The sequence below is a fragment of the Charadrius vociferus genome, unplaced genomic scaffold (genome assembly GCF_000708025.1).
Source record: "Charadrius vociferus isolate BGI_N301 unplaced genomic scaffold, ASM70802v2 scaffold90, whole genome shotgun sequence".
In the NCBI taxonomy this organism is placed as follows: Eukaryota; Metazoa; Chordata; class Aves; order Charadriiformes; family Charadriidae; genus Charadrius; species Charadrius vociferus.
The window spans coordinates 4,912,577-4,926,444 of record NW_009647222.1 but is presented as its reverse complement, the minus strand read 5'-3'; positions in this window follow the sequence as shown (position 1 = coordinate 4,926,444).

The following is a 13,868-nucleotide window of genomic DNA, read 5'->3' as shown; positions in this document are numbered from 1 at the left end:
ATCATTGGAATAATAAACGAGTGGCTTTTCTATTTCTAATACACTTTAAAAAGCCACCCTTTCTTTCTGAAACAAAGTTATTCCTAGATGATGCTAATGGCACCCTTTTTTTGATGTCCCTTATTCACTCATCTTGCATTTATTTTTCCACATTTCTTGTTGTACAGAAATAATTATCATCTTACCCAGCACAAGAGTTGCAGTTTTGCTGAAGTTCCAGAAAAAGACGACAGCCCTTTCACAACTTCTCACATTTCTAAAACTATTTGTCTCAACTCAGTAGAAGCCACCCCTGAAAAGGTTCATTTTGCTGTATAAGATGTACAAAAGAGTTTTAGGAAAGGTCTACAGGCACTTAGGGCTTGACTCACAATCAGCTGAAACTGAGTGGCTGACTTCATCATCCATCAGTTCAAATTCTACACATAACATATTTGAATAACTGCAAAAAATACAGCTATCAGAGCTCAGGGGAGATACTTCACTGAAATATTTTCTAACTACAGATGCTAGTTTGTTCAAATGTCACTGTTTCTAAGCATTTTTCAACTTTTTAATCTCAAAGTTGTCTTTCATTATGAAGTTTTCTTATTCTACTAATTGTACTTTTTTATTGTTTATTTTGGATGTATAGCTTTATATGTGTTCAAGCTGCCAAATTATTAAATTAATTACCAATAATAACAATAACAAATGACCAGCCTAAATATGAAGGGAGCAAAGCAACAATTTATTTACCAATTAGAAGACTGCATTTCCTGGCTGACAAGACCAGCGCAGCAGACGTTCTGCAAGGGTAGCCAATTTTCATTGCCAAATCTAGAAAAAAAGATGATGAAAAGTACTATTTTTTTAATAATGTAAAGTTAAAGCAACTTCAAACAGCAAGAAAAGATTCTGTTTCAGTTCATTTTGAGAATGAACACTGAGTTCTTTCTCGTTTTCTTCAAATCACTTTTCTTCATTCCTATTACAGAGAAATGCAGACCAAATTCTCAGATTCAAATAATTGCAAACTTAAGCCAGAAATCTGATCCAAGTTTTGCAAGAGATCTTTCTGTCATTCAGGGAGAGTACTAATCTTAAATTCTGACACTGCCTATCCTAGTGATATTTGCCATAACTACTTAGGAAGCAGAAACTAGGGATGTGGGCTAGTGCTTTTCTGGCATCTTCATCACCTGCCTCTGCTGGGGGCTCACAGCCACCCAGTTTGACCCCAAAGAAGGAGTGCCAGCCAAAAAAACTGTCGCGGGCAGATGAGGTGTAGGGGGAAGCAGTGATACGATTCATCCTGCAGGCAACCTACAGCTACAATTTAAAGGTACCCCACCTTGGCATAAAACCTCAAGGAAAGGTGACAGCTCAAGCAGTATTTACCCACTTCAACTGTTCCAGAAAAACACAATTCAGTAAGCAAATTAAGCCCAACACGAATACACTGAGTCAAGTTTGCTTTTATAAGTATTTCACTCTATGAGAAAAGACAAAACAATTTGCATCTTAATTTTCATTTGGGACCAGGCCAGTTTGCAAATGAGAATTGAAGTCACATGTAATTTTCTTTTTTCTTTTCCCCTTCTCTCCACCCCCTGTCCCTGCCCCTCCCCCCACCCCCCAATCATAAGAGTTTTCATGTGCTTTCAGGCTCTCCTTTTGTTCTACTGCAATAAAGTCCCCAAACAATTGCCAGGTCAAATGTGTTCCGTCTTTCTTCTATTAGTGTAACAGCTGGTGCTTGCCTCTTAAAATTCCTTTACTGTCAGCTAATGCAAGCCTTCCCTTTTGAAGAATTCCTAATATGACTTTCAGTTCCAGTCCTTTACTGTTCCCTTGACCTTACTTTAAAGACTAGATGGGTCCACACGAAAGACAGAGATTCAAATGTCCCCATGTGATGTTCAGATCTGGAAACAAGCATCATTAGATCGTTTTGCTTGATGGGTGAAATGAAAACATGAATCTGAGCAAGAAAACAGATGCCTGCTGTTTCTTGCAGAAGTTTAGATCCTGATTCTCAGCTCACTTTTCCAGCAGAAACTCCATATTGTTCAAAAAAACCCCACCAAACAACCTCACAACATCGTACTGTGATGGACGTATATTTCTTCAGTATTTTCCAGATCCAGCAAAGTACTTGAACTTATGCCAACTTTTCAGCTGGCAAGTAATAGTACTGATAACCTTTTTATGCCTCTTGGAAGACAGAACCATTGTCATGTCCTGGTCAAAAGTGGCACTACTTTTTTATAATTTGCTGGAAGGACTGATTGTTCAACATAGGTCACACTTTCTAATAGGATGTCCAAGAAGGAACACAAAATAAAGGCAAACAAGCACTGAAAACTAATAAACCTATCAAAATCGGACAAACAAGCTATAAGTAACTGTTAAAAATGTTGTTGACGTTTAAGATGGATATGGGCTTGGGTAGAGCCTCCAAAATTGTAAAGGGCATGTCTTCAACAGTAACTTCTTTTTTAGCATTAGAACTGAAGTCTCTTGCCACTCTGATAAAATTAAAGAGCAAATTTAAGCTGAACAGGTGCCAAGCAGCCTAGGGGCAAGTTTCCTTACTGTCTTTCTGGGAGGCAGAGCACAGCACCCACAGTGCAGCAGGACAGAGAACAAAGGAAGCTTTCAAACATCCCAATTCCAGGCCGTCAGACTTCTGTCTGCAACACAATTTAGACAACCCAAAACCTAAGTTAGAACTTTTCTGGACTCTACCCAGTTGTGGGCTCCAGTGCTGCTAGGAGTCAGGCAAGTACTAAATAGCATTGTCTACACCTCACACACCTCTCTCGCCTTCCTAAGGCCACAGATTAAAGATGCTCTTCTAGGGGTTCCAGGGTCTTTGCCCTGTCCAGGAGTAGACTTTTGGTAACAACTTTATATTGTTTCAGTCTTTTCACACAGCATAAGGGACAAAACACTTCTCAGCTGGTCTTTATGAGCCGCTTCAGAGTATATTCAGATGCGATAAAGACCCAGAGGATCCAAAGCCGTTATTGACCATACATTAACCCAAAACCCAGCAAGACATGCGGAGTAGCAGAATTCACTGACTTTGGTGAGCTTTGGATCAGGCTCCACACACCCCTTTGATGATATTTTCTATTTCAAAGTATTACAGCTATTTCAGCAGATGCCCAGCATCTGTGAGCTTGATGGGGTGCTAATCCTATTACAAGGTGATGATTGGAAGCCTATAGCCTATACTTCCAGATGGTTTTAGGATTCAGAGACCACATATGCTCAAAGAGGGGAGAAGGAATGTTTGGAGAGCTGTCTGGGTGTGAGAGTTTCATAAGGTATTTGTAGAGTTTTGAGAGTTTCCGGATAGCTAGGGACCACAAACCGTACATACATTAAACAGTAGAAATTCACAGCACTCTTGAAAGTTTGGAAGACTTTACCCAGCAATATGCAGACCTGTTAATATTCCCACTGGAATGTGTCGGAGATCCCAGCAACTCTTGGCATGGTACACTTGGCAATCAGCCACTCAGCCTTCTTTGCTTCGAGGAAAGTATGGAGGCCTTGTACTCATTTTCCCAGTCTTTCATCAGAGTGAAAGGCTCAGGTGACTTCACTTGTTCCACGCTGGTGCTGTAGACTTGGTGATCCAAGGGGGTAACAGCAAGGTTCTTACTAATTTCCTGGTCCTGATTAACTAGAATATGTTGATCATAATCCACACTGACTTCCTAAGATTACACAACTTCATAGCTCAAAGTTCCCACAAAATATTCGTAAGGAAAGAAAGGAACAACTGTCGATAAACATTCCTGCATGTTATTAGAATCATAGAATCATTTTGGTTGGAAGAGACCTTTAAGATCATCAAGTCCAACTGTTAACCTAGCACTGCCACTGTGCAATCTCGCAAGATTTGATAACTGTCAAAGCTCCAGCTGCTGAAACTGGTGCAAGAATCTTAACTTCTCTTACAGTAAGCGCTAGCCCCCAGGAGCAGGGAAAGGTGGGAACCAAAGGGCCAAAATGTATTCAATGCCAGAAAACCAGAATGCAAACTTTTAAAACAGTGGCTATTAGTAGCATAGATTACAGAAAGAAGCTTGTTTGCTCACACGTGCTCAATCTTTTGTAATGCTCAAACATACAAGCTAGCAAAGACAAAGTAAAACAAATACAATATTTGACCTTGTTATCAGTGGTGTTACTTTGTATCTATCGGTCTCACACCTCTTTTGACTTACCTGTGTCAACAACGTTTCATAATTAGATGGTCAGTCAATACGTCCTTATCCGACAGGAAAAATAACTACATTGGAAACATGGAAAGAGAGAGCCTGCAAACCATTTTCAATAAAGCATCAATAACTCAGTAGGGTTCAATTCAACATTATTAGGATTAGACGTAAAGGCTTTGAAACTGGGTGTATGGCAGTAAGAGCTGCTAGATTAAATGAGATTAGTTTTCCACCATAGACATCCTTTACTGAAAGGGAAGCATTACTGCTGTCCTTTCATCACAGTATCAGATATTACATATCAGCTCTACTGGCTGAACTGATACCAGTTTCTAAGAATATCTCTGTAATCATTCTCCATTCCAAGTTTTTTGTAACCAAGTTGAAGAAAGAATATATTTGTTCTTGAATCAACACCACTGAAAAAGCTTAAGAAAATAGTTTAAAACAGTAGTTGAGTATTGTCTCCTGCGTGGCTTTTAGAGAAGTTGCAATACATATGCGTTGGGAAAAATACCAGGAAAACCTTCTTCTCTGGGAAGGGTATTTAGTGTGTGACAGAATAATCATACGTATAATGCTGCAATCACCAAAACTACATTAGAGAACCATCTCTGACAATATTATCCTATACATGTTGTATAGGTGCTGATATGGGAACACACAGTTAAAAGATTTTTAAAGACAAGGGAATAGTGAATTAGTGGTGGGTACTACTGACCTTTGAGCCTGCTAGTAAACAGTCTTAAAAAATACCTACCTTCTTGGAGTTCAGTTACATGATTTGCTCTATGTGTGTCAAGGTAATCACGCTGATACTTTCCTTTCAGTACCTAAAGGGGACCTACAGGAGAGCTGGAGAAGGAATTTTTACAAGGGCATGTAGTGATGGGATGAGAGAGAATGGCTTCAAACTGGAAGAAGGTAGATTTAGATTAGATATTAGGAAGAAATGTTTCACTTTGAGGGTGGTAAGACACTGGAACAGGTTGCCAAGAGAAGTTGTGGATGCCCCATCCCTGGAGGTGTTGAAGGCCAGGCTGGAGCACCCCGGTCTAGTGGGAGGTGTCCCTGCCTATGGCAGGGGGGGTGAACTCGATGATCTTCAAGGTCCCTTCCAACCTAAAACATCCCATGATTCTATGATTCATCTTGTGAGACCTCAGTTTTATAAGCATAGGTCTCAGCCTTGCAACTAAATGCATTTGTTCAGACCCCCAAGTTTTTACAGAGTATATTTAACTTTGAGAGACACTATGGAGTTATAAAGATATCTGTGCCACTGACCTTGTTGCAGAATTGGTACCAGAGGGAGCAGACCGAAGGGAATACTATACTTCATACTGCTGCATTATGCCAAGAGTCCCACTTTTTAAAAAAAACTTAAAATTTTGTAGTCTATAAACCAGCTCTTCATTACTGATGCATTGTAAAACATCTCGAGTTCCATTTTTGACAAGCAGAGCCCTTTCAAGTTTCCATTACTGCTCACTACTTACCAATTGTTTCAAGACTGTTCAGGGAGCAGATTTTTCTGTTACCACCAGTTGTTTTTTTTTTCTTCTGTCATGCCAAGTCTCCAAACACCCTTCAGATTCATCAATATTTTAAGTATCAAAGTACCTGCTAAAAGCAGTTTCTCATTTAGTTGCCATAGAAATTCACGGAAAGTCTCCTGGCAGTTTCAGTGGGAGTGAGATCAGACTTTTCCGATGTGTGAGAAACTGTCAACCTACATAATATGTGGGCGCCATATCTAATTAGACTTATAGGTCACTAAAAAGGGCCAGACTTTTCTTCACAGAACTTAACTACTGATTTTAACAGCAACAGGTCTGGCTGAATGGGGACTGTATATGATTCTTCTAATATGAAAGGGAAACTATGTTTGATTCTTCTTCATTTCCATCTCACCCCATCTACTGAGGCTGAAAACTCCCTAGAAGAATATAGTTAAGAGGCACAAGGGGAAGAAAAAGGATTTTCACTCAGCTTTTGGTTATACCACCACAGCTGATTGCTGTTCCTCTAAGTTTTAATGGTGTCAGGATGGGACTGGAAGCGCCAGCAATGTTATCAGCACCAAGTTTGTCAAAAGCAATGAAAAAAGCTTGCTGACTGCAAGTCTAACAGGAAAACAAATGGATGAAGCAATGAAAGCACAATACTTCTCTCTCACCAGAGTGCTCTGATCTCTCTGAATATGTAGATTTTAGTAGTAAACTATGGTCTGGTCTTTGCTGGAGGTACGCGCTAGTATTATGAGGCAGTGAAGGGGTATTGGTATTTAACTGCAACACAGCAAAATAGGCTAAATGCTTGATTTTCTCAGTGTGTATTGGGGGAAACTTGGGGCAAAGCATGTTGTTAGACCCTCTGTCTCCCATCCTCAAACTGTAATTGTAGCCAGCATATACTTAAAGAGGATTACGCTGGTGCTATAGGCAAAGCAACAACTTTCATAGCAGGAAAACTGTATCTGACTGTCTCAACCAGCACTGTCCTGATTTGAATGGACTGGCTTTGTCTGAGTGCTCATGGCCAGGACAAATACACAAGGGAAAAATCTGCCTGGTTTTCAAGGCATAAGTACATAGCTGCAGGCAAGTTTATGAAGTTTACGCTCAGCATGTGGACAGATGGATGGATACATTTTTCACGGTAAGTCATACCACTGGGGTATTCACTATGGAGCATAGTAGGGCTCTGTACCTTTGGTCTTTTAAAACTTTTAACTACTACAAAAGCAAAACCATGCAATTACCCATTTACATGCCTCTTTGCCAGATAGTACGAAAAAACCCCTATTCTGAAAGCATTTAGCTATAGCAGAAGGTATGTTCCTTTTAAAGGATCCTTCTAAATTTTGGGCCGATGGTAAACAAATACTTCTCTAGTAACTGTCATTTTTCTACCATGTTCTTGATTTAAGAAAACACCACCTATGAGCCTAGCTTTAGCTGTAATCACAATGAGAGGTTACTGTACTGTATACAGTATTTAATAAAGTGCTGTTCATACAGTTTGCAATGGTTGTTTACACACATACATTTTATCTCCGTGTACATACAGCTTAAGAACTCTAGGAGATTTGCCAGTTACGGTACAGGATTATAGTCCTGGGAAAATCTTTAATCTTTGACAGTATAGGTTATGTTCTTGTAAACATATGGCCAAACAAAGCCTTTATTATGCTGGTACAGTCTCTGAAGCAATGAGGTTTTGTAAACAGCTTATACAAAGCATCCCTGAGATGTTCTCAGACAGAATAAATGTCACTGTTTCATAATTAAACAGTTGGTCTGAGTCTTTCTCAACAGACCAATAATTTCAAACGTTCAGATAACTTTGCAAATACAAGTTTTGCAAACCATAATTTCCCATAAGTACTTAAAATTAATTTACATATACATCTAGAAAACAGAATCCAATTGCTGCATGGAAGTCACAGGAAGTATTGAGGGCTGTAACAGAGCCTTGCAAGCAGTAATTGAATTGATAATGTATTTTCCAGAATTGTGTATTTTTGCAAACCAGTGAGAGACAAGCATGCAGCTTAGGTATCAGCTAAGCTTCTTTAAATTCTGAAAGCAGAACTTAGTGGAAGGATACAGAGACTTCAGTAGCAAAGAGAGTACATTTGAACAAAACACAAAACTTCAAGTTGGAGGCTAACTTTGTAAAATGCTACTGGCTGGGGTCTTCATTTTTATTTTACAGAAGCACCTAATACAGAAAAATCACATTCCTAACTGGAAGCTTCTAGTCACTATAACATTACATATATTGCAATAGGATTGAATGTAATAGCATTCTTTATTAGACAGCACTTAATCTAAAGATACAGATCTTACTATATATGCTGTCATCATTTATAAAGCTATTTATGATCTATCGAATCCAGTATTTCTACACAAAAATTCAGATGATCTGGGACTAGTGTCCTGGGAAAGTAATTCCCAATAACCAAAGGTAGTGGCTACTCTGGCACACGTGACTTCAGTAAGAGTTGGATGCATGACTATCCCTACAGTTTTCAAATCAGTCTCTTCATAAATATGTCTTATTTCCACCTTATGCTTTGATTCTAACAAAGCAAAAGCAAAAACTCAAACGCGCAAACAAGAAAGAGATGTTTTGCCTAAACACTAGGCACTTTGAGGCACATTCAGCACAAAATTTGTGTTTTAAGTTTGTCGTAGCATTTGCTTTCAAAACCACCTCCATTGCACAGGCTGGTGCTATAGGCAAAGCAACAACTTTCATAGCAGGAAAACTCCATACAGGTCACATGTTCCATTTTTTTCAGATGAGCAAAATTGAATCAGTTCTCCAGACCAAATAGTCATTATTATGAACTCAAAATTTCCTTCCCACAAATAGTCTTTAGTTTCTTTCTGTAACCGTTGCAGTTAATCCCTATATTTCTACTTACAACGTGAGTGAGGGAAATTTAATGAATATATGACTTTATTCACTCAGTAGGAACCTCAGATAGAGCTGGAGTTCATTTCCTAGCTGTGAAAATCTAGTCTAGTAACTTTCTTTGCCAGCTATGAGAACATGAACTACATAAAATCAGACGTACAACAGTTGTTATTCAAAAGTCAACTTTAACAACAGTTACCACAACACAGGATCCATGAAAACAAGGGGCTTTTCCTTTTCTGAATGTGACACAGAGGACAGAATTTTACAGTTCAAACTTTAAAGAAAACAATGCCTTTATCCAACACACATCTCAAACCTGTGTAGCTCTTTCATGTTAAATATATGCAGTTTCTTTCTTCAAACCATAAAAATTATTTTTGCATAAAATAGCCAAATTTCACAAATAATGTTTCTCCAAAACATCACTTCAGAAGTTTAACAGTTCCTCCATGAACTCAGCTGTGAAATGTCCAATACCTAATAAACTGGAGCTACAATCAACTTTTCTCTTTTTCATTGCAGTAAAGGAGTACCAACATCTTGACAATAGAAAGACTGTTCAAAAGAAGTTTTCTATAGTACATGAGCATAAACAAACATTGTAGGTTAAGTCTACATGGCATGAATTTACTCCAGTGGCTCTGACACATGTTTTATGACAAAACAAGCTTAAAGAAAGTAGTTTGGGACAGCTCTATACTACTCCAAATTAATGGGATTTTAAAATATCAAACCATGAGAGTTACATCTGCAGACAGATGATTAAATCTCACCTGTCTTAAATAATAGCTCAGGTGTCCAGAGTGCTCCTACGAACTGGGGAAAAGACTAGGTTCCCATGATAAATGCTCTTTCACTACCTGTCATGGCTTCTAAACTGTACTGATCCACGAACATGTACCAGGAAAAAAAGCTTTCCAATTTGGATTTAAGGAGTAATTTGATAGTTGCTCTAAAATTTTAAAGAAATGTTTAAATAAATACTTGACATCAAATCTTTTGCTCCAGAAGCACAGCTTTTTTCACCATTTGTGTATTCTCTTTACCTTGCTAATTTTTCCTCTTTCCCCAGATGAATCGACTCTTGCTTTCTGGCCAGTACACATTCCTCTAAGGTTGGATCAATATATTGTGTTAGACAACCTCGTAAGATTTGCTGGTTTCCTGAACTATTTATCACTCTGCAATACACAACTGTGATTTTTCTAAATCGTTAAATACTGTTAATGGTGATCAAGAGTTATTGATGTCTGTAGGTAGAGTCAATGATTTACACAAAGACAGATCACTCTCTCAGACCACTTCTTAACAGTTGGAGATGATATCCATAACTATTTCTATTAGAATTCACATTAGTCTGGGCAGGAGTCTCAGCTGAGAATATCCAGATCTGAATATGTCTTGCTCCTAAACCTCTTGCTTATAAACAAGCCATTTAATAAGAAAACACTGCAATAAAAGCTTTGAAACACATTGGCAGGATGGTTTGGGAGCATCTGGAAGACTGTACACCACTTATCTAATACCATTCAGAAACACTAAGTACACCAAAAGAGCAGGTGGTGCAAAACAAAAGAGTATTAATGAAAACGCTGTGACAGCAATTATACATAGGCTGTGTCCTTAATATACACAGAAACTAACGGTGTGAAAGGATGTGTATGTTGAGCTGGAGATGCTAGCGCATGCTACCAACCAGCACCTGGTTTGAACTAAAATATCATCATTGCGACAATCCAATTTTGCAACAAAAAGAACTGAAGTCACTCATAAGAGGCTAAGGAGGAAAGAACGGGTTTTGAGGCTAGAGCAAAAAGCTGAAATAAAGCTGTCCTGATGGTACGAGTTTAGAACTACAGCAAAGAACTAGGAAAATTTGAATTCAAGACCTGGCTTCCTTAAAAAAAAAAAAAAAAGGACACTTTCCCAGTTGGGACAGTAATATTGATGATCTTCATGAACTGCTCTGAAATCTGTAGATAAACAACAGTACATACAGCTAACTATTACCAACAATATATTACAGTTATTATTGCAGCATGACAGCTGGCATTTTTAGCATCCAACATCAGATGCATTTTTAAGAATCTGACCTGTACAATAACACACAAAATAATTACTGAGCTACATTTCAGGAATGCGTCAGGTCCCTAAATATAGGTCTTTACTTGCTATTCTCAGCATATAAGACAGCCTCCCTACGACATTCTTCAGCTCCCATATCAAGACCCATCTTTTTCATGTGGCCAGAGATTTCACCTCTTCTCTCTCATACTGCAGTATCATGGGTGCTTATTATACTTCTTATGCCTCTATTTCCATCCTCAGTCTTTCTACCATAAGCCGGTCAACTTATTAAGGATCTAAAGGGTCTTAAGATATTTTACAGACTTAAACAGGGAAGGATGTGTAGAACTTGTATGAACTCCAGTTCTCTGAAGACCAAGCTTTGCAAAGGTTTCTGGGCAACTAAATTCCTTGTGTCTTAAGAACTTAGCACACAGCCAACAGTTGCTATATCTACTTCTACAAAATTCATGTTGGTGTTAAATTTTCTTTTATCAAACCTTGAACGAGTAGGTTATGGCAAAGAGGAATCAAAGACCTTTATGAAATTGGTAGCTATCCACTTTTGTAAAGCCTACTGCCTCTGCTCACAAATGTTTGCCAGTAAAAATGCTGCCCTTAAATAGGGTGAGTGCCATAGGAAATAGTGGGTTATCACACAGTTAGAAAAAGGTAAATAATTCCCCTAGACTGGATCAGCTTATAATATCTTCAATTACTACAAGCAAAAAGAAACTCAGTAAGATATACCACATAAAAATTGGCACTTCCAGAATCACACAACAACATACAAAGACCCTAAACTCGACCAACACATACCGGTTAAGAAATATTCCATATACACAAAGCCTCACATAGCAAGCTGCAAGAAGTACTGAAAAACTGCCAGGATGAAACATGCAACTTTCACATACTGTTTTAGGCAAAGTAATTTTGATTCTTTCTTCCAGTTTTTGAACAAAAAAATGCAACACTTCAACCTCAGTTGAGACTGCATGTCAAAAGAAAATGATGTCATTGCGTTTCCTCTGAAAACATTCCTTGAATACATTTTGCAGAACCGCAAAGCTTACAATTTTTCACATGGTATTTATCATATTTTCTCCCTTTCTCTCCACTCATTTGTCTCTTTTTTAAAGAAAAAGTTGAAAAAAAGAAAAGGCCTGAAATAGGAATTAGTAGTGAAGGAGAAGATGAAAAAAAAAGTCATTTTCTTATTCTTTATGCATTTTTTTCCTTGAAAAAAAGAAATAGAAAATTAGATTTCCTCTCTCCAATTTCTTACGCACTCTTCAAAACCATTTTTGAAAGGCTGTTTCGAAGCAACATAAAAAGTTTGTCTTGATATATTTCAATATTTCTGATCAGAAAAAACCCACAATCTTTCTCTTTAATAAATATTTTGGGCTGCCATTTAGGAGCAAATGTTTTTCCAGTCAGTTACAGTTATTTGTGATTATATTATAAACTTCAATTTCTCATATGTTTTAGACCTACAATATAAACAACTTCTTTATCTACCTAAAATTCTAACGTGCCATTTTCAGTATGTTACACACATATGTCACAATAAAAGGAACTCTTCCTCCTAAATGGATATTTGAGCAGCTTTAAGGTTTAGACTATGTTTTTCATCATGGCTTTTAGCTCATCACATTCAATCCATAATAGAAAAAAACATTTTTAGTAACACCAGAAATTTATAGAATGAAAGGGCCTGATTGACAGCTCTAGTGATCCATATTCTTTATTATTCACAGGAGAGGGGTTGTATAAACACCTGTAAGAGCTTGTCTAATATTAGGAAATGGCTCTAACTAATAACTTGGCACTAGCTCACCATATGGACGTTCTTATTTCATAATAAACCTGCCTTCACACTATTTAATTTAATCTGTAGCTGAAACTAGCGTGAGCTAAATCGTAAGACAAGCATCAATGTGGAAGTTATTGCAGAATAACGATTCTGACCTGAGATCATATCTTGATTTATTTTTAAAATTATTTCCTCCAAAGACAAGCCCTAATATAAGTTCCATCCCTGTATTTTTCAACTGAGACCAAGCCAAGCCAGCTGCAGCACCAAAAAAGGAATTCAGCCTCAAAAGGCCCTTAGGCGCCTCTGCTAAAAATGCCAGCAATTGACCTTATTCTCTTCCTCCTCTCTCCCCAGACTCTGATGAGTTACACATCCCTCCATCAGCTCTCCTACTAATTTCAGAAGACTACCTGTAGTCCACAGTGAATCCAAGGTAAGATATAAAGAGCAGCCTATCTGCACTTAAAACCTAGGCAGGGTAAAAAGGGTGCCTATTTCACCCAAACCTTGCTGTTAGGAGGTGGGAAATGGGCAAAACCCTGACTGTGCTTCATAGCATGAATCAGCCTGCAGACCTGAACCCATGAAATTATCTTTTCTGTACAAATAACTCCATAGGAACCATATTTTTTTCACTGTAACACTTAGGGTTGCTGTTGCAAGGTTATGATCGAGGAGATGCCTTTACACAGCAGTCCGTGCAATAGCATAGATCTCTTCAATCCTGACCAAAAGTAAAGGAAATTCAGGGCAGGATTTTTGTAATACAGACCAGTGGGACCACAGCATTTTTCTTCCGTACATCTATATGGGTGTGTGGGAAAGCGTCCTGTTTTAAAAAGCAAGTGTCCCAGATAATTTGCCACTCTTGGCAATTTTTACTGTAGCTACTTGCACTTAAGAAATACCTTTGATGCAATGCCTCGTTATCCATGTACCAGAACATCTCTTTTCCTGGCAGCATTTTAGAAAAAAACAAAGTTTAAAAAAAAAAACAACACAAAACAAAACAAAAAAACCTCCAAACAAACGACCCAACAAAAAAACTCCAAACAAACATAACTTCAGTGAAATGGCATGTTCTCATAAATAATTCTCTGTTAATATATCAGTCTAATGAATATGCACAAAGACTTGGCATATCTATTTTCTTCTTATTAAGTCACATTGACCACAAAGCACAAATGTGTTCAGCTGTAATTAGAAGAAAGGCTGTGGGTCCAATATCCATGACACCTCCTAGAACTACAGGAAACTCATCTGTTCACTGCTTCACAGATTGCCAGAACGTTTCACAACATAAGATCAACGAGCAGCACAGAAAAAGTTCATCC